General features: G+C 41.3%; 1 long non-coding RNA gene across 1 annotated transcript in view; it reads right to left on the bottom strand.

Annotated features, from left to right (window-relative positions):
* The window catches only part of LOC308339036, a 95,090-nt gene that overhangs the window by 17,227 nt on the left and 51,848 nt on the right, over nt 1–26,015 (bottom strand). The window contains exon 3 of the long non-coding RNA XR_013966451.1: nt 17,287–17,379. This is a non-coding gene — a long non-coding RNA (uncharacterized lncRNA). The remainder of the gene's footprint in view (nt 1–17,286; nt 17,380–26,015) is intronic.

Below are 26,015 nucleotides of genomic sequence, written 5' to 3'. Positions count from 1 at the left end.
TCAGCTGTTATCAAACTGACCGGCTTAGTTTCCAGTTTTATCTATTTTGGGGCTCATCCATTATTCCCATATTTATCAAATCCAGCCCATTACTTCCGTCTGTATTCTTTTACACAGATGCCAGAAAGGTACAGATCTTACGGCTCATATTCTAGGGGTCGCTGGTTTACCTCCTTCCCTGTTTTTTTTTTTATAGTTGTCCATGGATTTTTGGTTTTATGATCTAGTTGCTCTGGTTTTTTTCCTTATAGTTTATGACTCTGAGTGTGTGTGTGTGTGTGTGTGAATATATATATATATATATATATATATATATGGCATACAATTCACCCTGTGGTTTTTTGTGAGGAATTTAGGAACACCCAAAATCATGCTGCCTCCACTCTCTCAGCATTCCAAACTTTAAAGCAATCACCAACATTATAGGCTACTGAGATAATGAGGATTTTATTATGGTAGAAGATCCAATGTCTTGTTTAAATATAGGCTAGAATGTGCTATGGTGGCAAAGATACGGTGCTGTGTTTTTCTACATGCTTTAAAAGCAGGAACTCAAGGGCTTCCTGCCCCATGTGGTTTATAACCAGTTCACAATTCCCAAAGGTGCTGTCTACAAGGGCAGTGTTGGCAATGATATTTGAAATTTATCAATTATCCCAATAATCTCATTCCCTTTACTTTATTGAATCTCTCTCAGTGGATTTTTTTTTTTTTTTTGAGGAGTCAAAAGAAAACCCAAAACACACACGCGTGTGATTTCATTGTCTTCTGTCAAAGGATGATGCCTGGGTGGAGTCTTCCTCCTGTCACCCAGGAAACACAGCTTTGCCCTGGAGATGGTCTCAATGGTGCAAAACTCAGGTGACATCAGAACAGCTGACAGACTGAGAAATAATCTACCTTATTTCCAGGGGCCAGGTTTAGAGAGTTTAAAAAAAAAGGAAAGAAAGAAAGAAAGAAAGAAGAAAAGGTAGACATTCATTCTACCTTTCATAACTTAGAGGACACACAGAGACTGTAATATCATGTCGAAGAGCATTTCCCAGGCCTATCTGACAAGAAGGCTATATTTTTGACCCAAGCCCCATGAAGCTGATTCTATCTTAGGTGGACATTTTTAACAGGGTCTGCTCACATAACAGTAGGTGAACTGCTAACTAAGCAAAAACCAAACTTATTAGAAAGAATCCACTCAAAAAAAAAAAAAAAAATCCACTCAACCTCCAACAATTTCTCCCTAAGGTATTAGTAAGTCTCAAGACAAACTTATATAAATTTTATTTCATCTGTCCACCCCCTGACCATTCTTTAGGCAAAGTGCTAAAAGGCAACCATGAAGAAGTAACAGGGGCCCTCACATAATCCATAGCCTGGATAATGACACCCTAAATAAAGGACATAATATTCTATTCTAAAGCCACAACCTAGACCTTGTTGGAATTAGACAGGCGCTCTTTCTCCCCAGAACATTCTAAGGATGAGAGGCCACCCTCAGAATACCACCCTAACACAAACCGATCCCCATACACACCACTAGTCATGGTTTGTTTTCTTATATGGCAAAAGTTTATTTTGTTTCACTGCTCCATCAAAATTATTTATCTCATTTATCATACAGTTCCTGCCTAGTGTGTTTCGCCAGAACTAACATGCATGAAAATTATGTTAATGGGCCTTGGACTGGTTTTAATGTACTTCATACAATCAAGAAACTAAACAAACAGAAAGGGCTCTGAAAGGTGTTCATTCTTCTCAGAAGAACCACTTGCTCTCGTAAGACACGTTTTTGAGGAGAGTACCTGCCAAGCATCAAACCACCAGCCGTTCCCTTAGAAAAGACCTGTTTATTGAGAGAAGAAAACAGACTAAGGGACTTATCATTGTATCCCGCCCATCAAGTACCCTAGGTTTCCATTAACCAGTGGTGGTTTCATGGAGAGAGACTGAGAAGTGATTTGGAAAAGATTCTTAACACGAAAACTGACCAAAAGAAAAATTAATTTTCAATTTTTGAGGAGAAGCCAGCTTGGTGAAAATCGTCCATTGCTTGAGGAATTCAGTGTATGTGTACACAGGGGTGTCACTATAATGCTACCTTGGTGGTCTACTTCCAAACACACTGACGTCAGGAAAAGCGATGTTATAAAGAGTTCTTTCTGCTACTTTTGAGAAATTGAATATCCCAGGATTTAGTACAAGATGGGCACACACTATCACAAATTTTCCTCCATAAATAAGTTTTATGGAAAAACTCCATTAAACTTGCCAAAGAACTGAAATATTGAGGATGAGTTTTAAGTAGCTTTGTGATACTGCTTTGAAAATGTCTATCTACACACTATTTTTTTTTTTATAAACAACTGCAAAAAAAATGTCTTGAGAGCCAGGAATTGGGTTAGTCTCTGGGACACAACAACAATCACACATCCACACATTGCTTATTAGCAGTATCAAAAGAATGCTAAAACCAGATAGAAGGTATGTGTCTGAAATGGAAACAAAGACATTGGTCTGCTATTTTTAGTCATTTAAATGATAGTATCAGATAGACGGGTTGCCCAATCAAACCTATAGAGCTGGACTGTGGTTAAAAAGGGCCGAAGGACGTGATCTCTAAACGACTACAGTGCGTAAAATATGGAACTCTTGTTCTTATCTTGGATACCATCCAGGACACTGAGGTCATCTCTGTCCCAGTGACAGGAGGAACTCTGTGCTTTTCACAGGAGAAATGTTTGTTTTGTTTTTGTCTAATCTGTCTTCCATTGAGAACGAGAACTATTTTGCTTCCTGAAGAATAAGAAGGCAAAAACACAGCTGGACATCACCAAGTTCAGAAAAGCAGGCTGTAAATATGAGAGCTGGCAGTGGGAGCAGGTTGCTGAAGCAGGACCCTGGAGATTGGAGACTGGCAAAGAGCCTGTGAGGAAAGGGGGCCTGAAACATGATATAATTTCATGAAGCACCTTCTCAAGGTGGCTCAACAACAGCAAAACCTCCACAACTGGATCCTTTGTTCTTTGACTCAATTAAACAAGGCTTTGTCTGTGAAAATAAAAACATATACTCCTAAAGATAGGTGGCGCGTGAAACTTATCGTTTATATGCACTTGAGCTCAATATATGAGTCAAACTCTTTTCTTACTTTTTGTTTAACAAGGAGAAGCTGAGGGGGTGGGCAGGGTAGGAATGGTGAGCTAGAGAGAGAAGAGGTAAAGGGTGAGATGATCCAAGGTGCCTGGTGGCTCAAGTTGGTTAAGCAACTGCCATCAGCTCAGCTTATGATCCTGGAGTCCTGGGATCGAGTCCCATATCAGGCTCTCTGCTTAGCGGGGACTCTGCTTCTTCTGTCCTCTCCCCTCTCATGTTCTTTCTCAAATAAATAAGATCTTTTTTTTTTTTTTTTTAATGGTGAGAACACCCTTGGGGAGAAAGAGAAAATAAACCCCAAAGGACTGAAATAATTGAAAGAGAAGTTTAAGTGAAAAATAGAAATGGAACCCAAATTTTAACCATACACTTCCCCCTTTAGGCATTTCACAATCAGTCCTCCAGGTAGAACAAGATAATAATCCCTCTTCACTCTGTTCAACTATGTGACAAATATCAGGTCTATACTTATGCCACATTTTTAAATAGATGTTGACCAACTGTTGTACAACCATAAGACTGTGACTGGGGCAGTAAGAACATGCACGATCTTTGCAGAGACTAAGTCTGTTCATCTAGAGAAGATTCAGCAGAAGTGTGGTAATTAGCTCAAAGATTTTGAAGGGTGAGAAGGCAGATAAAGACGTAGGCTTAGAAGTGTTGCCCTTGATAACACATCCAGGACCAATAAAACAGAGAAATAAAAGAAAATTCAATGCAGAATTTTCTAATATCCAGAACCCTCAGAAAGCAAATGAACTGCTTCACAAAATAGTGAGGCCCTTATCTCTAGAGGTACTCAAGTCGGCTGTTGAGTACTCATCAGAGTTACTAGAGAAAGGATTTAGATTAGTGAGAACTCTCAATTGCAAGCGACAGAAAACTAATTTAATTCAGATGGCTTAAGCAAAAAGGAAATGATTTGGTTCAGTATAATTCTAGATTCAGCATAGATGGATCCAGAAGCTCAAGTGATATCATCAGGAATCTTTTATCACTAAGTTCTGCCTGCCTTTGTGTTGGCTTCATACTAAGGCAAGTTATTCCTCAGCTGGTGGCAAAGATGGTAACCTATGGTTTCAGTCTTACACTACACCAACTAGGTAACAGGAGTGGAAGGAGTGTCTTCTTTCTTGAGAACCAGCAATTGCTGGAATTCACTTTCGCTCCCATCAAGCATTTCCTCCAAACCTGTTGTTCTGGCATTGGGAAAGCAGCAATCCCACACACAAGACCCAAGTCACGTGCTCACCCCTGCACAGTCATTGGTGGTCATGGCACACAGGTCTGCGTCATGGGCACACCCTTAGAGTAGGAGAGGAGGGTGGGCATGGGGTCAACAATCCCAGCCTCCTAAACCATGTGGACTGAGAGTTGCCAAAGGAAAATCAAGATGCTTTTGTCAGAAAAGAGGGAGTTTCAGGATAGATGAAAATGACAGCAGCCATCCTGTAGCAAGGATAGGAGCCAGGCCCGCCAAACTTTTACAGACTTTTCCAGTTAAAATATTGTTTATTGCTAAGTCATACTCGCTAAGTCAAGAACTGGGTACTCATTCCATAATTTAAAGCCAAACTGTTGACTTTTAGTTACAGAATCTCTTAGATATACAGTTACATCAGCTAAGAAAGTAAATTATTCCAGTAATAGCCTGTTCATCACCTCCCTTTGTAAGATGTAAGATGGAAACCAGTAGTGCACTAGTAAAATGGCTCTTAGAAAATAAAGCCCTGATTATAGCATCTGCCGATCTCCATGGTGTAAATACTCCCATAAAGACCAACTCCAAGCTACCAACATGAGGTCATTAACAACAGAGATGGGAAGAGATGCTCATGTTTGTCAATGCTGAGCTGTACCGCCCAGCTGCAGCACCTGACAAGAGTGAATAAATGGTCCAAGCCCATGAAAAATGATCTCAGATGATGGAGTCCAGATTTTTTTTTCCCATTTCATTTGGGGATATGGTGAGAGAGCAGTAATTTAAAATATGCCATAAAATACACAAATTACGTACATCCATTTCTCTACAGTGGATGCTATTAACCATTACAGTGTATTTTTTTGACATGATATACCAGTTCCTGGTGAAGTCTTCATAAAATCATTCTCACTTCTTATGACTGGATCTTAAGAGTCATGAAAGAAAACAGAGGCATTGTTAGTTGGTGGCTTATTATGATACCTCCAGATTTGTTTGAAAAGTCTAAGACCCCTCTCCACCTGGCAAAAACTGGTATACTTTTTGGCAAAAAGAACCAAGTCTAATGGGAAAGAAAGCATATATCTACAACAGCTTATCCATGACTTGATTTGTTTTGTGATAAATGCAGAAAAATCCCACAAAAACAAATATAACCATCTATGAAAGTACATGGCAGGCATTCGGCAAGAGAGGAAGATAGCACAGGCTGGCACAGAAACTCAATGGGAGAGCCATTCCTTTTTTTTTTTTTTTTTTTAATTTCTTTTCAGTGTAACAGTATTCATTGTTTTTGCACCACACCCAGTGCTCCATGCAATACATGCCCTCCCCAATACCCACCACCTGGTTCCCCCAACCTCCCACCTCCCGCCCCTTCAAAACCCTCAGGTTGTTTTTCAGTGTCCATAGTCTCTCATGGTTCTCCTCCCCTTCCAATTTCCCTCAACTCCCTTCTCCTCGGGAGAGCCATTCCTTACACTGTGAGAGCACACTGAAGGCACCTCTAGCAAAGCTTCTTAGTATGTCTGTCTCCTCCCAAAAGGTCTCAGATCAAACTTCAAGTATCCCACATCCCAAACAGACCATCGCAGTTATTTTGAAAGGAATTGCTTCTAATTCAATCTTTTCAAATACTGCAAAATCGAGTGTGGCTAAGTATATATTCCCTAGTTTGTTTACAGTATCCTGTTGGAGTTTTAGAAATTGATTTTGTCCTCACTGTCAGCAGCCTCAACTATTTAATCACTTTGAACTTTGAAAAGGGCAAGTTCAAGTTAACACTTGGAAATAATAATAGTTAGCAATTATGTAAACCTTCCTTTATCCCAGGTGCTGTTCTAGTTAATATAGGCCCTTTGATGCATTCACTCAACAAACAGTATTGCACTGGACTGTCTATAGCCTCAGGAAGCAGGTTCCAAGAAGCCATCCAAACCAGTGAAACCTGACTCAGGAATCGGGAGCTGAAGCCAACGTCAAGTCCAGCGGTGCACAGAATGACAGGAGCGGGGGAAGCATGAGGCCAGCAAAGGAGGCAAGAGATAGGATCTTTCCTGGTTCCCGGAAGGTGTGTGTGTGGCTGGTTCCATTTAACATGTCATAGATGGAAAAAAAACAGAATCCCTTTTTAAAAAGTAGAAATCTAAATTTTAAAATGGGTAGATTTTTTTTAAGATTATTTACTTATTTACTTGAGAGAGAGAGAAAGAGAGGGAGCACAAGTGGGGTGTGGGGAGACAGCAGAAGGGAGAAGCAGACTACCCCCCTAAGCAGAGAGCCCAATGTGGGACTCAATCCCAGGACCCTGGAATCATGACCTGAGCCAAAGGCAGACACTTAACCAACTGAGCCACCCAAACACCCCTAAAATGGGTGGATTTTCAAAAAATTCTGTGGGGAAGTTATTTTTATGGAAATTATAAAACCCAGAAACCATAAGAGGAAAGATTGATCTCTCAAACTTGTCTCAAAATTTAAAACTGTAAGAAAAAAATACCACAAAGAAAGTAAAAGGACAAACTTGAATAAAACTTGTATAATACATACTGCTTATTTAAAAAAAAAAAAACTCTTGTAAATCAAGAGGAAGAAAGAAGAAAAAAAAATTTTTGAAAGGAAGGAAGGAAAGAAGGAAGGAAGAGGAAAGGAAAGGAAAGGAAAGGAAGAGGAAGGAGGAGGAGGAAGGAGAAAGGAGAAAAGGAAGAAGAAAGGCAAAAAAGAAAAATAAGCAAAGGACAAACATGAAAATCTTCTCAAAATTTTATATACATCACTTATAATTTTAATAATGCAAGTAAATCCAACAAGGAAGTATTCTTTTTTGACCTCCACATTTAAAATTAAAGCAAGCATGTCAGCAAGTGTGTGTTAAGAGATAAATAATGAAATTTTTCTCAAGGACAATTTGGCAAAATGCCAAAATTTAAAATACATATATCCTTTGACTTTGCAATTTGGTTGAAATCCAGCATCCAGAATAATAATAAATCAATAAAATCAGGATTTTTACTAATGACGAAGCAGTCCAACTAAAAATGAACACTATTGTTCCTAGATGATTGACGATGTAATTTATAATATGAGAGAATGTGCATTTCTCGGACTGGCCTGATGGATAGCAAGTCAACTTAGAAGAATATTTATGAGCAGAGCTAATAACAAATTCTGAGCCTACTTTGATCTGTGATTTGCTTGAATTGGTTTCTCCTTTGCCCTCCCTCGGACTGGTCATCTGGTAGAAACCGAGGCTACCCAGCACCCAGCATATCACATAGGTTAGCAAGCTAAGAGCGGCACTGTGCCGGGACCCGGGGAGGAGAGAGTGTGCAAACGCTGTGTGATTGCATGGGTGGGAAAGGCTCCACAGAAGCATATTACCAGAAATGGGCCTTGAAGAGGAAGAACAGAAAATTGGAAAAACCAGTCCAAGTGTAGGGAAGAGCAAGATCTAGAGTCAAGAATGGACAGAAAAATTAGAAACTTAAAGACAAATCTAGGAGATATTGGACTAGGAGCCGGGAAATTCTTAGCACTTATCTGCAACCATCAGTGGATTGAGGAAAACAGATTCCCTGGGTCTCAAGGTATCCTATATGAGTGGGTCCCAAACTCTATACATTCATGACTCTTGCTCCAAATTCTTGCCCTATTGGAAAATAGGCATCTTTGCTCTAAATTTTTTCCTTTGGGTCTACTCCTTTTGTATTTAGCCTTGTCCTAAGGAATAGTACCCACAAAATAGTGAGTTTTTATGTTAGAAATAGGTCTTCTATGACATGTTAAGTATATATATAGCTAATACAATATTTTTAAAAGTTCCTGTGTACTACCTGATATACTGACATAGGAACCAGAAAAGTGACACATATCCTACCTTAAGAAATGCTGGTCGTCAGATATAGTCACTTTGAACTGATGTGAAAGCTGTCATTTGTTCATGTTTACATCACATGTGACAACCTAGACCAAACATGAAGCGTGAAATTGAGGATACCAGATGGCATTTTTAAACCGTGCTGAAGGATAACTGAGCAAATTACAGTACAGTGAGAAACTAACATTTGGGGGGCAACTATGGTGTGTAGTCTGTGTGCTGGTTATTTAAAATATCTTCTGAATGGACATGGAATTTTCACAAAATCCAATAATGTAACCAAGCAAGTAACCTGCAAATACAAACACTTTCATATTCCTAAATCCTGAGTACTAGTGATACTTAATGATATTAAGTATCATTTTACTTCCAACCTTTGAGGAAGATTGTTGGATCTCACTTGAAAGGATGACTATCCTTTAAGGAGGAAGACCACAATACCACAAGAAACAAGAAAAAAATATATAACCCTCAATTATCTTACAACATTTACTAAAGGCGGGAGAGATTTCAAAATAGTGTGACAGCTGTTTGGAAGCATGGCGTGGTTTCTCCTTTATCTGTCTAGTTGCTTAAGGTACACGTATTCATGTCTCCCACCAGCAGAGTTTTCTGGGTTACCAAAGAAGATTTTTAACTCAGGTTATAATTGTGACAGTATGGACCTCTCTTCATAGAAAATGAAATGACTTTTCCTCCATTGGAATCAGGGAATCACTGTGGCCTTACTCTCCTGGTTAAATGAGCTATGGTCGGGGGATTGGGGCAAAGTCTCTTTTTATTCTCCTGTTTATCCCTAAACCATACAAAACCCCTCATCGTGATGCATCCAGTGAGGCTGAAATGGGACGGGGCTGAAGGTGCCAAGTGAAGAATGTTCTGGAGCACCGGGAGAGGACAACCAAAATGATTAAATGTTTGAGAAACAGTCCTCACAATGAAAGAAATAAAAGAATTTAGATCACTTGTGTCTTAAGAGAAGTTTGGAGGACAGGGATAGGACTCTCTTCCCAAGGGATAGGGATGGTTATTAACAGGCACATGGCAAGGATCCATCCACCACATGCACACAAGTAGAACAACACTGAACTTGACAGCAGATGCTTCTTGTGAGCTGCAGTTCCCTGACTGCTTTCTAGAACATCACCAGTATACGAGAGGCAGGGCAGCAAACAGTGTAGACACCCAGACTCTGGAGCCAGACTTAGCCTCAGTCCCCTTGCCTGTAAAGTAACAACGATAAAAGTGCCCATCTCATTAAACTTTTTGAGGATTATATTTGTTACTATATGTAAAATGCTTGAATGAGTGCCTGAAACGTAGTTAGTGCTATGTGTTTGCTATTGTTGTTCTGTTAGTGTAACGTTAACTATAAGCACTTGCTCTATTTCCTTCAAGATTAACAATTTGGGGGATTGGTCTTGAAATTAAGAGTGTTAAATGGTGACAGAAGGTAGCTCCACTTGTGATGAGCATAGCATTAAAAAAAAAGTTTGGAGTATCAGTGAAAGTGCACAAATTGGGAGGTAAGATGGTGAATAGAACAAAGTGGGTTACTAAGGGGGAGTGGGAATTTTATCCTCTAGGGGTGACCTATTTTTGTTGTTGGAGACAGCCTTTCTGAGTCGGTGTGAACATTGTCCTTCCTAGAGTAAGGTGTATACGAGATGACCCGCTGAGCTCTTCCCAGCCAGCTGGTTTGCTATCAACAAGGTGATCACAGCATCCCTGGATAGAGAAATTTTTCTTAAATGCAGCTACAAGAACACCTCCTATCAAGGTCTGTGTTCTTTTTACGCACATGCATCTGGCCAACAGACCTTCACTATCTCCCAGCCAATAAACACGTGTGATGGCGTCTGTCCCCGTGCCGGGGGGGTGGGGGGGTGGGGGGGTGGGGAGTGAAGAAGTGTCTCTGAATCCAGACTTTACAAAGGATGGGAGCAGGCTCTGTGTGTCTCTGCTGTTCATGTCAGTCAATAAAATTAGGTCCTTACATCTCCCTTTTCTTGAAGGCATTTAATGAGTTACATATTCATTGTTTTGAGAAGCACACTCGAGTAACAGTACAGCTTGAGAGCAGAAAAAAGAACTCCTCGGGCTGGGTTCTGATGCCATAAAAACTTGGTGATAGGAAGCAACCTCAAACACTGGTGAAATCTTCTGAACGAAGTGGGAGTCTGCCTGCTGAAAGACCGCACAGTCCCATCTGAGGGGGAGCTGCTTCGTGGTAGACAGATGTGGCTCAGTGGGAGTTGAAATCCTAGAGATCCCTGACATTTGCAGATTCAGCTATTCATAGTAGACCATTGGGGGAGCAACCTCCATGGGCTATGCCACGTAATCATCTGTAATTCTGTTGCAAGGCTGGAGTTCCTAAGAGACCACATAGCTAGTGATAGGGACGTGGCACACTCTACTAGACCAGTCCACCACCCAGTCAAAATTGGGACAACTTTTAAGAGGAAAATAGGGTGGGGTGCCTGGGTGGCTCAGTCAGTGAAAGGTCTGCTTTCAGCTCAGGTCATGATCCCAGGGTCCTGGGATTGAGCCCCAAGTCCTGCTCCTTTCTCAGCAGGAAGTCTGCTTTTCCGTCTCCCTCTTAATGCTGCTCTCCCTGCTTGTGAAGTCTCTCTCTCTCTCTCTGTGTCAAATAAATAAAATAAAGATCTTTAAAAAAAAAAAAAGAATAAAAGAGGGGGCTATTAATAATTACAGTAGGATAACAGGCATAAACTGAGTCTGTCTTGGGCAAATTAAAATGTATGATCACCCTGCCCTAGGTCCAGCTTTTGGATCTCCTGTGAGTATAGGGCACATCTCCAATAAATTATTTTTTAAACAACATATTTACTTAAAATAGCAATAAAATAAGAAATAAATTTATATTTTAGGTTGGTTCACATATGAAGATTTACAGGCAAATGAATAACCATAGGAAAGCTCGGGAGTTGCAGAACTATGTCCATTTTGGAGATTCATCAAAATCTGGTCCTGGAACTTTGTGGGACTCCCAGGAATTTACTGACTTATCAAGCATAGCATGAATCTGAATCCTCTGTGTCTACCAAATGGGGTCGGGGCCACTTGGACAGCAAGATGACCACCTGAGCACAACTCCAAATAACATCACCAATGCTTGTAATTCGGATCACTAAAGTAAATGATCACGTGGGTCACTGGTGACACCGGTGTCTTATAAGGCACTTGCTGAGAGCTGAAGTTAATTATTAAACTTAGAAAATTTTTGGAATCAGGAGCGTCTTATAAAAACAGCCCTACTAAGGCTTCACAGCGCACCACAAACTCAGAAGGTACAAGGCTCTTTGCTAGACTCTGCCCATATGCTCTGTTGTAATCTTCACAGCTCTACAAAGGAGATAGAATCCCCACCTAGCAGCTTGAGAAATTAGAAAGTTTGCATAACTGACGCAAGGAAAAGTCACTTATAAAATCAGTAAATGTTTTTGCGCAATCGAGGTCAGGAGCCACGCTTAAATTCAGCAGCAGAAAATCAACTTTTACCCTCTGTTCACCTGGGAAGGGGAAGAGATATTAATTCTTTGCTGCCTCCAAGAAACCATGACCACTCAGCCCGTCATGTACTAACAGAATTCTAGAGACTAATTAGACTATGATTGGTGCCTTCCTACAAGCTGTTTGTTGGCTGCGATTTTTTTTTTTCTCCACGCAATTCCAGGAGAACTACGGGAATTCCGGGACATCCTAAGCGACATAAACAGGGCAGTGGTTTACAAATATCTTATTACCAATAGTAAGAAAGCCCATGTTGGGTCATGTCTTTCTGAGTCTTCAATTCAACATCTGTGCTGTCATTAAGACGAAGAGGCAGAAACTGGCATTAAGGGGTGTAATGGACAGACAGTAACTACAAACTGCAGCCAGGAAGTGACTAAAAAGCATTTTGTCACAAATGCAAGGATAAAGAAGAGAGGACGGCACCAGCCTCTTGAAAAACCAGGCACCGCTCTGCATATATGACTCTGAGATGAACTCGCTTTAGGGTAGAAGGTGAACAGACTGAGGTTTACACTGTAGTAATTACCTATAATTATAATTTGGGATTTTTTTTTTTTTTTGCATAAAAGGAAATAGGTTGTAGTTAGGCAGCAATAATCCCCTTACGCAGTTTTTGTTCATTCTGTCTGTGATAGGAGATGGGAGCGTGTAGGGGAGAATACGCTCCAGTTAAGCTTTAAATGAAAATGTGTTTCAAGTCACCACAAGTTGGCTAAATACAATGATCCAGGGTTTTTAATGCATGTACAGAACACCGGAAGGTGGGCATTGGCAGATTTCTAAAGTAAAAAGAACAACTCGACTAATCTAGCCAAGATTGCCTGGATCTGTGTGTCCAACTGAGCAGACGAAAAATAGTGTTTGTGGCTGACTTTGTCCAGGACACACCTTCACTCTAGACAACTCCTTTAGCAGAAACAGCCTTCCCCCACTTCCCAAGCCCCCTGGCAAATGCCTGCTCATCATTTAAAAAACATCTCAAATGTCCCAGTGAAGTTTTCTGTCAGCTCTGCTGTGCAGCCTTCCCTCAGCCCCAAGGCAAATGTTTGTGATGTCTTAGCAGGCTCCTTTGTCCCCTTGTGCAGACATCCCTCCCCCTCTCCCCACCCCCCCACTCCCCACCCCCCCCCCACTCCCCTGCTCATCACACACCATGTTAGCATTCAGGAGTGGTCTGCCTCCAGCGTGTCATCCCCCTGACCTCCAGGGCTGATTCTCGTGACCTGAAGGATTAGACACGGGATCTCTTCCTCGTTCAATACCCAAGAAAATGACATGCACACCTAGTGGAAAGCTTCTGTTCAATACAGGGCAAAGAAGTAACTCACAAATAGGTGTCTGTTCGTGTGTGTATATTGTCCTCTGGGCTGGGAGTTCTTTGAGCCCAGAAACTGGAGCTTGTTGATTTTTGTAATTGGTGCTTACATAGTACAGATTTTATGTACCTCATACCTCCATGTACGTTCACACAATAACTTCAGGGAAAATAACATAACTGTCCTCCTTTCCTTGTCCAAAGTTTTTGTTTTCTAGGGTCCATCGAGATTTTAAAATGTTTTCGTTTTTACTGTAATCGGGGTAGCTGCAAGTCTGTAAAGGAGGCCAAATTTATATGTCCAGGCCTGATGTCGAGACACATAGGAGCAACTTCCGACTTGACTCTCCATTTCTACATCTAACAAGCATCTCAAGACTATCATGGCCAAAACAGAACAATGGACTTTACCTTCACCTCCCTCCCTGAAAGTGACCCTCCCTACTCTTCCCATTTCTGTATCTCCAGTATGTGCCTGATATCCTCCATCTCAAATCTGCCTCCTGCTTGCCCTGGTCCCAGCCGCCAGCATCTCACCAGAAGGAACTTCAGCTCGTCTCCTGTTTCCATCTTTGTCCCCTCCCTATAGCAACAACTACAGCACTCTTCTTAAAATATTAATCAGATCATGTTATTCCTGCACTCAAATATCTCCAGTGGTTTCTCCAGACACTTGGTACAAAACCCAAACTCTTTCCTGGGAGCCTCCAATGTTCAACAGCACCCGTGGCCTGCCCACCTCTCTGATCTCATTTCCTACCTCTCTCCAGCATATTCATGGGGTCCACATGCCCTCTGTCCCAGGAACCTGTCATGTTCTTCTCCTCCTAGAATTTTGTATTTGTTCTTCTCTTTTGCCCACAAGGCACTTACCAGGTCTTCTGGGTGACTCTGTCTTGTCATTCTGGGCTTAGGTGAAGTATTAGCTCCTCAGAGAAACTTTCCCTGACCAGCCTTCTAAAGCAGCTCTCCAAGTGTCCTCTAGAACAATCCTCTATTTTATTCACTTTGAAAAATTGTTGAGTTCATGGTCTATTTCCCCACCAGAACGCAAACCCTGTGAGAGCAGGGATCTTGCCTATCTCCCTCACGGCTGTATCCCCAGCTTCTAGAACAGGGTGGGGGCTCACTTGTGGAATGAAGAGGGAGTAATTCTGGGGGAAAAGGCTGTCAACAAGAAATTTGAATTTTAGTACAGTCATCAGAAAGGGGCTGTCCTGAAGACACGTGATGCTTCCTTTGTTGTCAGCCACAGGAGTGAGGCCTACACAGAAGAGACAGTCTAGTGACAAATGTGCAACAGTTTGCTCCACGACAGCTTCCAAACTACATGGAAGTCTGTCAGTGTGCTCGTAGAACAGATGTTATCCCAGCTGCCTGTAGGGCCGGCACAGCTGTGTCGGACAGGTGGCCCGCTCAAAAGAGAGGAGGCAGGACTGTCACCTCACAGAATAGATTCCCACTGACTGGAAGTTCCCCAGCAGCTCTAAAATATGCTGCACCAAATGAACACCCCCAACCCTTTAGTACAACGGGAGAAAGAAGAAGAATTGATCTATTTTATAAATCACAAAACTTGATCCTACCCTGATGGAAATCCCGGTCACGGTGACTCTTTAGTTCCTACTCCACATACGAATATTAGCCTCTGTCTCTCTAATTCTGTCCTCTCCGTACCAACCTCACACCCTCAACACCTTGTCACCCAGCTGAGATGGTGTTTATATGCTGAAAATACCCTAAAGGCCATCGCACAATGAATTCCACTACTTTGGGCCATTTTCATGGCTAGTATGAAATACGGGTCAATCTGGGGAATGAATACGTAATAAGAGCTCATCACTGTAGTACTGAGCTACCAGCGTGACACTGACCATGCAGGGATTAATGCGGTTCTGGCGCCTTACAGACTCACCCAGCCTCCGCTCTACTCTTAGAAGTACATGATGTGCTCTTCATTGAGAATCTAGAACACTCCCTCCTCCCACCACCCCTCCCCACCCACCTAAAGATATTTAATTTTTTGCTTCCTAGTCATATCTTAGAGGACAAGGTGGGGTGAGTGAGGGACTCAGAAGTCCTTATCCTGCTTCTGGTTGAGTCCTTCCTTTTATGTGGCGTGGAGGAAGCACATGGGCTTTGAAATCATGCACATCATGTGACCCAGGCAAATGGGTGGACTCCTGCCATCTGTGGCTGCCTCTGATGTTTAACATCACTTTTTTAGGCCTTTTGGGATCCGTGAGTCACAGTTTGACTATCACTTGTCACACGCAGGAAATGCTGTACATCTCAAGAAATACCTCTCTGTGATGTTCCCTGTGTCACACAGCACACCTGCTCGTGACAGGTGCTATGGTGGAAGACAGCCACCTCAAGGTTCTGTGATGAGGTTCTTGGAGAAAGGAAACAGAGGGCCCACCCCACGCTTTACTGGCTGTGAAAGAAATGAAGGACAACATGCAGCAGAGCTGAATTTTCAGTGGAGGTAGTGAGGTAGGTATTCTAGGTCTGGGATTTTTTTAAAAAAACAGGCTTTGCCACTTATTGGCTGTGTGATATCAGAAGACGAACAACCCTCCATTTCTGAAAATGAGAAAAAAAAATACAGCACCTACCTTGCAGGCTGCTGAAGGATTAAATTAGGTAATATATGTGAAGCATTTAACATAGCTCCCGGCAGATGGGAAGTATGTCAACAAATCTTGGCTTTTAATTTGGCAGTATAGAGAATTTGAGTTTCCAGATGCCACTTATTGATAAATGGTAATTAAATGCATCTTTTTTAAAAAGATTATTTATTTATTTGAGAGAGAGAGCATGAGCAGAGAGAGAGGGAGAAACAGACTCCCCACTGAGCAGCCAGCCCAAGGCTGGGCTCCATCCCAGGACTCTGGGATCATGGCCTGAGCTAAAGGCAGACGTTCAACCAACTGAGCCACCCAGGCATCCCTAAATGCATCTTTAGTTATACTCATTGTTTGATGATTTTGTTAAAAGTGCTCACATAAGATAGGCAGAGGCTCTTCCCAAACTGTATTTCCAATATTCCTAGAAGGGTTAGAGGAAGGAGGGAGTGTGCCAACAGTGGCATTCTTCCACAGAACTCATTGCCTGAGGGTCTAAAGCACAGGTGTCCTGGCATGGGTACCGTGGGACAGAGCACTGGTAGAAATCCGCTTCGTAAGATAGCTGTGAATATTAAATGAGATAAAGAACACGAAACTACTTAAAGTCTATGAAGTCATCGCCTTTTCCCCTTTCTTTTGCATGGTTTGGGGAAATGTCTAAAGTCTTTCTTTAGTGACTTACCCCAAATTTTTTCACACCCCCCCAAATATTACATGACCATTTCTTTCCATGATAAATTCTTGAAATGCTATGTGTTTCTTAAACATTTTTTCCTAATAATCTCCCTTTCCTTTCTCAGCCTTTGATCCTTTCTTTCCCTTGTAGTCTCTCCATTTCTCACATTCCTTTAATTTACATTTTGTTGCAGAATCCTAGTACAAGAGCTTTATCGTGGCACCAATCAGAGAGTGACTTTTTTAAATGGTCAGTTTCTACAGAAAAGAGTAGACTCCTTACAGGATGCATCCTGCAGTTCTCTGATACATATTCTTTTTTTCTGAATTAAAAAAAAAATGGCTCTTTTGGTATTCTATGCAAATGAACGTTGACTATAAGTTAGAAACACATTCAGCTGCCTCCTCAAGCAAAGATGTCTTTTCAGTGTCAGAATTCTTGAAAGTCCTTGAATAAAAATTCACTTCCCTCTAGAGTTGTATTGATGTATTTTTAATATTGCTATTTTTCTTTTATTGTTGCATAGAGACACATTCTAATTTTGTTTGTAGTTTATAATCAAAAGGAACCAAGGGAAAAAACTAGTAAGGGTCTATTGAAAGAGTTAAATCATTTCCCTACAGCTTTCCTAAGCGGAACTGATAGTCTTAGTCTGACTTAGAGAGCTGGAATAGAAAGGCTGCCAACATCTGTTTTGGTCAGAGACAGATAAAAGAGACTAATTCATAGTGGGAATAACCCATGTGTGGCATTCTGTATTCCATTACCCTTTTCACAAAAAAAAAAAAAAAAAATACGCATAATACAGATAGACAGATATATTTCTCCCTAAACTTTTCCGCAGTGAAAATAAAAGAAAGGTGAAAGGCTCAAAAGAGTTATTATTGATTTATTTACCTAGAATGAAACCAGGAGTCACAGCATGTCAACATCCCCACCATCACCAGGCAAGGTTGGGTCTCAGCCATTTGACAGAACTGGTCTTGAAATCTAAAAAATACAAAAGTGATAATAACTTTTCAAATATCCATAGAAACATGGGTTAGGGCTGACATAAACAACTAAAATGCAGGACAAATGTAAAAATCTCTATTTTATCTACTAGTTTCAACCTTCTCTCCACTAAAACTAATTCAAGAACTGCTAAAATCTAGCCAAATAAACTTATCTGAGACCCGCTTCTCTCATTATTGGTAAAGATGTTAACAGGCAGGCAAGAGAAGTCATAAGCTATCTAGGTAATTGATGAAATGAATTCAAAGAAATTACCAGGGCATGGCTGTATCAGGAGATCAATACAAGTGTTGGAGGGATGTTTTGCATTTGGCAGGAATGCAGCTGTGGAGGTGGAGGAGAGAGATTTGGTTTCTTTGGGTGGTTGGTTGGTTGGTTGGTTGGTTGTCTGGCTCGCTGGTTGGTTTGTTGGGTGGTTGGCCTGAAATGAAGCCTGCAATTTCCTTTCTTACGTAAGAAAATACAAAAAACTGCCAACATCCAGGGTCATCAAGAAACTTGTTCAACTCTAAATTACTTCAGGTGAGTAGCTCAATGTTTAAACTCTACTTTCCTTTTTGACACTAATCCCTGCATGGCCAAAATGGTGTTGTATGAGTTTTATGATATACCTTTTTAACAATGAACAGGAAAAGCTTGAGTCGAAGCCCCCCAGGAGACCAACTGTATGCCACAGTTTGGACACCCAGAGCCCATGATTCCCCTGAGAGGAAAAGTTCCACTTTGGCTACTCCACAAGTGGAAGGGAAAGTGTTCTTGTTCTTCCTGAGATTTGAATTCTCTTCTCCTGCTTAAAATTAAGCAAAAGCTCTTCATGACTAATCATACTCTTGTTTTTCTATCTCTTTTCTTTCTTTTCTTCTTTGTCCTCTTTTTCACCCACCCCTTTCTCTTCCATCGCCATGGAAATTGGTCATGGTCTGGGTGGGGAATATGCCTTACACCTGAATACTAGAACACAAGCTCATTGAGGTCTAAGACTATACAGAGAAGGTGCTCAAACATGCACTTTTAATTAAGAAGAATAAAACCAGGACCACGCCAAGGTCTTATACTGAGGAGGTAGCTATGTTCAGCAGCTCCTGAACAGGGAAGGTCAGGCTGATGTGGCACATTGTTTCTCTTATCTCAGAATCCGAAAACATTTGCTTATGAGCAACTGTCTTGTTAAATAACAACTGTAGTCTTTGATTGAACACAGTACAAATGTTTTTATGTTTCTGAATTCTTTAAGCATCTCAGAGCCTTCATTAAGCAGAACTCGATGAAATGGAACACTAACTACCCCACCCTCCAAAAAAATATGGGTTTTTTTGTTGTTGTTTTGTTTTGTTTTGGTCATCCTGCTTTTATGAGAAAGGTCTAAATTTTAAGGGACTCACAGAGACCACAGATATAATTGATGAAAGTATCTCCATGTACACTTAGGACAGTAAACATTTAGGCCAATCTCTTAAACCTTCTACAGGCAGAGCATGGGATACTGAATGCCTAATGAACAAACGTACTCAGAATTTTAATCCTGAAGCAGAACAGAGCCGTGATAATGGAAGAAATGCTGCTATCTTCTCTCTGTTCTTACTAAAGCAAGAAAAACTGCTACTGCCCTTCAGAAAGATTTTCAACAAGAGAGAATATTCTTTTTTTCTTTGCATTCCAGATAATTGAATTTCTTTTTTCATCTGCCAAAGAATGTCAGTGCTCTGATCCTTCTAAGAAATCTGGGAGTAGTAGCCTGGAATTATTTATGATTTATGCCTACTGCCATAAAGGATTTGAAGCCCGTATTCAAAGAACTGATATGACCAATATGCTAGACTCTGCCCTTGACTTTTTGACCAAAGATGTGTGCTTCTTTTACTCTAACTGTAAAACAAAAGACGAAGAGTTAGAAGGGATCGTTACTACTGGAAACTGTAGATCATTTGATAAAAAACCAAGTTCCAGAAAAGTAAAATAACCTGTCCAAGGCCAAAGGGCTCATCAGTAGCAGAAGAAAGAGAAGAACCAGGTCCCCTGACTCCAAGTCTTTTCCCATTGGCCCAGAGAGTCTCCCCACTGCACCCCTCTCAGGAGGATACTGCAATCAGGATGAGACAGACCATTTTGTAAAGTCAGAATACTAGAAAACATGCCCTGAGAGTATAAAATACAAAGCCCAATTTTCCTCTAGACACCAAGTTCTACCCTCTTACTTAGACTAACCCAATGGACACCTCAAATGGGTTACAAACTAGCATCTCGGCTACCATGTGGCCTTTCCCTTCCAGTGTCCCCAGGGTTCCTGTCCCTGGCAAAGCCACTGAGAATGGAGTCCAAGTAGCACCTGCCTCTGAAAGCACCAGTGCCCATCATTAGGCTTCTGGATTGCTCTCCCTGGACAGTGGGCTGGGCAGTGGTGGTGGTGGAGTCCAGCTCACATGTTGTGGACCAGAGCTGGTAGCATCAGGGGATACCAGACCATTAAGCTGGGAGTGGGGGCGCATACAAGAGAAGGACGTATAATAGGTTAGTAAACTAAGGAGGGTCTGAAGCATGTGTTGGGAGTTGGAATATGGCTCCATGGATTCAAGTACTAGAGAAAAGGATTCCACGGGAATGCAGTCCAAGGAAATAACTGGATTTTTTTCTCTTTCACATGCAGTTTTTGATGAATCAGGTCCACATGTAGGGCCTAAATGTAGGGGTATGACTTTTTTTCTTCTCTTCTGGCAAAGCTACAGTTAATTTGGGGTGGTGGTGAGGGGTCTCAACAGCTCTCAAGCCATTTCACCCTCACCTCACCTCTCACCCCTGACTTCACCAGGCCATAGATGGTCTTCCAGTTTCTAACACAGAAGAAACTCTGGCTCTGGAAAAATAGAGTAGGAAACTCTGGAGCGACTGGGTGGCTCAGTTGGTTAAGCGACTGCCTTCAGCTCAGGTCATGGTCCCAGGGTCCTGGAATCGAGCCGCATCAGGCTCCCTGCTCAGCGGAGAACTTGCTTCTCCCTCTCCCACCCTCCTGCTTGTGTTCCCTCTCTCTCTCTCTCTCTCTCTCTCTCTGTCAAATAAATAAATAAATAAATAAAATCTTTTTAAAAAATAGAAATAAATAAATAAATAAAAGAGTAGGAAACTCAACTTCATTTACAGACAGCAGTGTACTAGTAAAAGTTTAACAATCGGCTCAGTAGGAAAATCATATACATAAATACATGCATAAGTTTAATACAAATTTACTGATAAGAATGGCTGTAATGTATAAATAAGACATTCAAGCCTCTATATAATCAGTTGATTTCTCACAGAATGCTTTCCTTGATTTTTATCTTACTGTTGCATTCTTAGCCACCTATGGTTATAATTTTCAAACAAGTATAATTCTCACATGAATATTGGTTAATATTTTCATTTCTATTGAGGAGTAATAAACAATAAAGACAGATGTCAGAACAACACTTGTTCATTGATGATGTAAGCTGAGTCAGATAATAGTGTCTAAATATCCAAAGATATTTCCTCAGTTTAGAGGGCTATCCACAATGTAATGAATACCAGCAGAAAAACCATGAAATTTATTATTACTTATGTTATTAATATTTTCTCCATCACAGGAGTGGGTTAACTCAGTGGGTTAAAGCCTCTGCCTTCGGCTCAGGTCATGATCCCAGGGTTCTGGGATCGAGCCCCGAATCGGACTCCCTGCTTGGTGGGAAGCCTTCTTCTCCCTCTCCCACTCCCTCTGCTTGTGTTCCCCCTCTCGCTGTGTCTCTGTCAAATGAATAAATAAAATCTTTTTTTTTTTAGTGTAGCAGAATAATTTAGAAGTAGTGAGTTGGGGGGTTATTCATTACCTTTGCTTTTCATTTAACTTACGTAATTCTAAGTTTATATAATTTAATTCTTAATAGTGGCTGTATTTAACAAGTGACTCACAAAATGCCAACAAACTTAACAATCAGCTCTCATAAGCAGGTACACATGGGCTCTAGCACACCACTGAAGGGAAAAGACACTCTCCTGAAAACGAGTATCAGGAAAAAGATCACTAGTTTATAAATGTTCTTATAAAAGATCACTAGTTTAGGGGTGCCTGGGTGGCTCAGTGGGTTAAAGCCTCTGCTTTCGGCTCAGGTCATGATCCCAGAGTCCTGGGATCGAGCCCCACATCAGGCTCTCTGCTCTGAGGAGAGCCTGCTTCCTCCTCTCTCTCCCTGCCTGCCTCTCTTGCCTACTTGTAATCTCTGTCAAATAAATAAATAAAATCTTGGGGTGCCTGGGTGGCTCAGTGGGTTAAGGCCTCTGCCTTCGGCTCAGGTCATGGTCCCAACATCCTGGGATCGAGCCCGGCATCAGGCTCTCTGCTCAGCAGGGAGCCTGCTTCCCCCTCTCTCTCTGCCTGCCCCTCTGTCTCTCTCTGTCAAATATATAAATTTAAAAAAAAAAAAATCTTAAATAAATAAATAAATAAATAAAATCTTAAAAAAAAAAGAGAGATCACTAGTTTATGTGTTCTTATTAAGTTATAAAGCCATTTATTAAGAAACTGAATTTTCCAACCCTTGTCCAGTCAGTAGACTTGGCTTTTCTGGCCAAGTGTGTGTGGGGTGGGGGGCGGTTTGTATTCTCCTACTTCCCCCACAGCCTGTAACCACCCCCACCAACTCTCCCACAGACACCCACCGCACAGAAGGGATTCATTTAACACACCTCCTGAGATCTTCACCTTGTCCTATCCAAAATAACTCTTTCTGGAGCCAATTTTTTAGTGTGATTTATTCCAAACCTTTGATGGGGAAACTTGTACTCTTGAAGCTGTTCAGATGTGCAGCCAGTGGGGAGCTCGCCGGCCACATTGGCTCCCACAGCTACAAATGCTGCGGCCAACCCCGACGCCCAAGGACACCACGTGGATTTATAACATTCCTTGAGGGGCAGCCGATCCGTAGCCTATAAATGAACGCATTATGCTTATCCATGTACATGTTTTTCATCGGTGACAGGTATTTTTATGGATTGGAGGCTTCATTTAAATGTTACATAATCCTCCTTTAATAAATAATGTGAATATTCAATAGAATTGAAACAAGAAAGACCGCCTTTGTTTCAGCATAGCTGGTTCAAAAACAGAAGGACTCCGCACCAATTAGAGACGGATCATCAAAAAGATGAGTTACATTAGATGGTATGATCACACGTCTATCAAAGTTTACTCATAATGAAAGAAATACAAGTGGTTTAAGAACTTTTGCCTCCATATATGGTCATCCTGAATTCTTCAGGCCTAAGAAGCTAGAGAGAGAAATGTACCATTTGGTCAAATCACTAATTTGGCTTACCTAAAAGCAAAGCCAGGATGAGTCAATTAAAAATGAGAGGTTACAAAATGCTTTTTAGAGAAGACTTTTTAAAGGAAATTAAGTTGCATGATTCTGCAGGATAAGACATAAGTGAAATTCTATCCACACTATCAGGTAGAGATTTGACTTCAACAGCATCAAGTGCACGAGACTGAGGTCAACCAGGCAATCTGTCGCCTAATCTTAAAGAGTTTGTACCTCTAGCATTTAGCACAATGAAAAGGAATTTCTAAAATGAATGAATGAATGAATGTCTTAATGATCGAAAACAGTTTATTAGCGTTATTTTTTAAAGTTCCTCCTGTTACATTGACTACAAAATATGTTTGTAATTTTATTCATGGTACTAATTTTTTAAATAAACATTTTCCCTATTAATGTTATTGAAATTTACTAAATTATCATGTTTTCAATTACAAGAGTCTATAACTCAGAAGTTATAGTATGCCTCTGCTGGTTTTTTTTCCCATCCAGGATTCACCTCCCTTTCTGCCTTTAAGAGCCCCCTGACTTTCTCCTGGGAAAATTGCCCCTTCAGGGTACATGGAGGTACCTGACCCCAGTCCATAGATGGACGTTGGATCCAAACCTGGTGTGGTCAGCAGTTACTATCCAGGGGCTTTATACACAAATCTCCCATCTGTGTACCTGAGACATACTTAGGCAAGGATCTAAGTAGATTATTACAAGAGGATAAATAGCACGGTGGTCCTCTACTTGGTGAACGGTACATAACTATCAGTGGCATGGGAGACCTTGCTTGTCTATGCAAGGCAGCGTGCTAAGCCCCATCAGGGTTACAAAGACTTGTAAGACAGTCTCTACTTTCTAGAAGCATAGAGGCCAGCCATGGAGCCAAATGCATCCCACACCAAGCACAGCATGAGAGCTAGGACAGATGGGCGAGCAAAGGGCTCTCTCAGGGGAAGCAAGAACTGATTCAATCTAGTTGACCTTCACTAAAAATGAGCATTTCTGCACAATTTCAAAAATGGCTTGGTTTTTAACAGGTGCAATGGAAGAAGTCTCACAAGAAAAAGGAAAAACATCCATGGAAAGGTGCTGAACGGTGACAGTGAATAAGGGACGCACGAAGGGTTGGGGTTAGGGAATAAATTAGGATGCAGCCTTCATCAGATTGAGGAGAGGGTTGAACACCCGGCAGAGAGTTGGGCCTAATTCCACAGGCAGTCCCGAGTTACTGCAGTTTGTAAATGAATGAGCTACAAAAACTAAGCTGAAACTGAAGAGGAAAACTCAAGCCACAGTGTGAAGGATTTCATGAATAGGAGAAAGTGTGTCTTTGCAGGCGGAAAAAAGTAGGGAGGACTAGAGTTCATCCAGGTAAGGAAGTGTTAGAACCCAAAATGTGCACACGCCAGAAGGCACCGACGCAAAGAAAGATATTTTAAAGGCTTCTGCACACTGACTAAAAATACTCATTGATAATGGATATGGGAAGTCAAGGGAGGTGCCACCACTTCTTGATAGGACGACTTGGAAGCTGTTAATACTGCTAATCAAGTAGAAAACTCAAGTTGAGGAACCCAGCAGGACGCAGGCACATTTTGTACTTTTCAGGTGTGAGGTGTTGGTGACATAGGAAGAGGTATTGCAAGGCAACCGCAAATGAAGGTGCCTAGTCAGGATGAAGCTTAGAACTGGAGGTAGAGATTCAGGAATCAGGAGATCTCTGGGGGCGCCTGGATGGCTCAGTCAGGTAAGCGTCTGCCTTCGGTTCAGGTCATGATCTCAGGGTCCTGGGATCGAGCCCCAAGTCAGGCTCCCTGCTCAGCAGGGAGTCTGCTTCTCCCTCTCCCTCTGCCTGCTGCTCCCCCTGCTTCCCCTTGTGCGCTCTCTCTCTCTCTCTGAAAAATTAAATAAATAAAAATCTTTAAAAAAAAAAATAGAAATCATGAGATCTCCCAAAGAGAGACTGTATGATGACACATAGGGGTATGTGGAAAAGAAAGAACCACAAGTGACTCAAAAAGTAGAATTCAAAACCAAAAAGAATCTGGAATCATTGAAGTGAAGGGATGGACAATTTGAGGAAAGGTGTGATCCCCACATAACAGGTCGCAGACAGGAGGAAGGTGAAGAGCTTTTGTCCATTAAAAGCTCAAGTTTGCTCATTTGACTTTAACCGAAAGCTGGACATTTTTATACAATATTGTTTTATATATACATATATTTTAGCGTTTTTTCCTCCCCAGGACCAGGGCCAACTAATACACTAGTAAAACTAGATATTACAGAAAAGTGATTTAAATGAGAATGATCATTAATATTCCTTAAATCCCAAACATTCTCTCCAATGTTATTTTTCTGGTTTTTCTCTCCCCAAATTACTCTTCCCCCCAAACCCCACCCCACCCCCCAAAAAAAGTAACATCAGGGATTCAGGCAACATTTTTTAGTCTTGCACTTTCAAATGTTTCTCTGTTCTTTTATTTATTTTTATTATTATGTTCAATTAGCCAACCTATTGTACTTTAAATATTTTAATCAACTTTACTTATAAACCACTAACCTAGGAATTATTAGTCTCCAAAACTTCCATTTGAAAAAGTATATAATCACTTGCGTAATGATAGATGACTCAAATTTACTTTAGAAGAGAGACAAAAGAGCCTTCGGTTTCCCGCTGTGTTCTGGAAGCTCAGCAATGGGAGGGCATCCAGCCTATGAGGAGGAAGTTAAGGAAAACCCCTTGCTAGAGAAGTATTTATTTTGACAGAAGGCTATCACAGGCCAGGAATATTGCTCACCAGCAAAGATTCTCAGTGTGGTCCATATACACTTTCTGGACATGCAGAAACAAGGACTTTATTCTTTTTTCCACAAGTGTTCATCTAAGTTTAAACATTTCAAAAATCTTACATTCACAACAAAGTGTTTCTCCCTTTCTCTATGCAGTTGAGTTTCAACTGAGTGTGAACTTTTGGACCAAAAAAAAAAAAAAAGAATTATCCAAAGTTCAAGGATTACCACCCATAGTGTCATTTCCCCAAAGAAATCTGCAGCAATGAGGGCTTACACTCAAGTGTTTAGCTGCCACAGGCTTATACAGCTTCTCTAGAAGAAGCCAGAGGCACAAATCCAAGGCAGTTACTGTCTCTTTGTGGCTCATAGGGCCAACCAGAGCTGCTTCTAGTTGCCAGTGTCCCAGGAGCCACAACAAACCGAGCAGAACACTCTATGGAATTCGACCCCCATCCAAGCCCAGTAGGAAAGCCCACCAGTTGAACGGCCAATGGCAAAAGAGAG

This window comes from Martes martes (assembly GCF_963455335.1).
Source record: "Martes martes genome assembly, chromosome: 2".
NCBI classification, from domain to species: domain Eukaryota; kingdom Metazoa; phylum Chordata; class Mammalia; order Carnivora; family Mustelidae; genus Martes; species Martes martes.
Note: the sequence above shows the minus strand (reverse complement) of the source record. Positions and strands in the feature narration are given on the sequence as shown.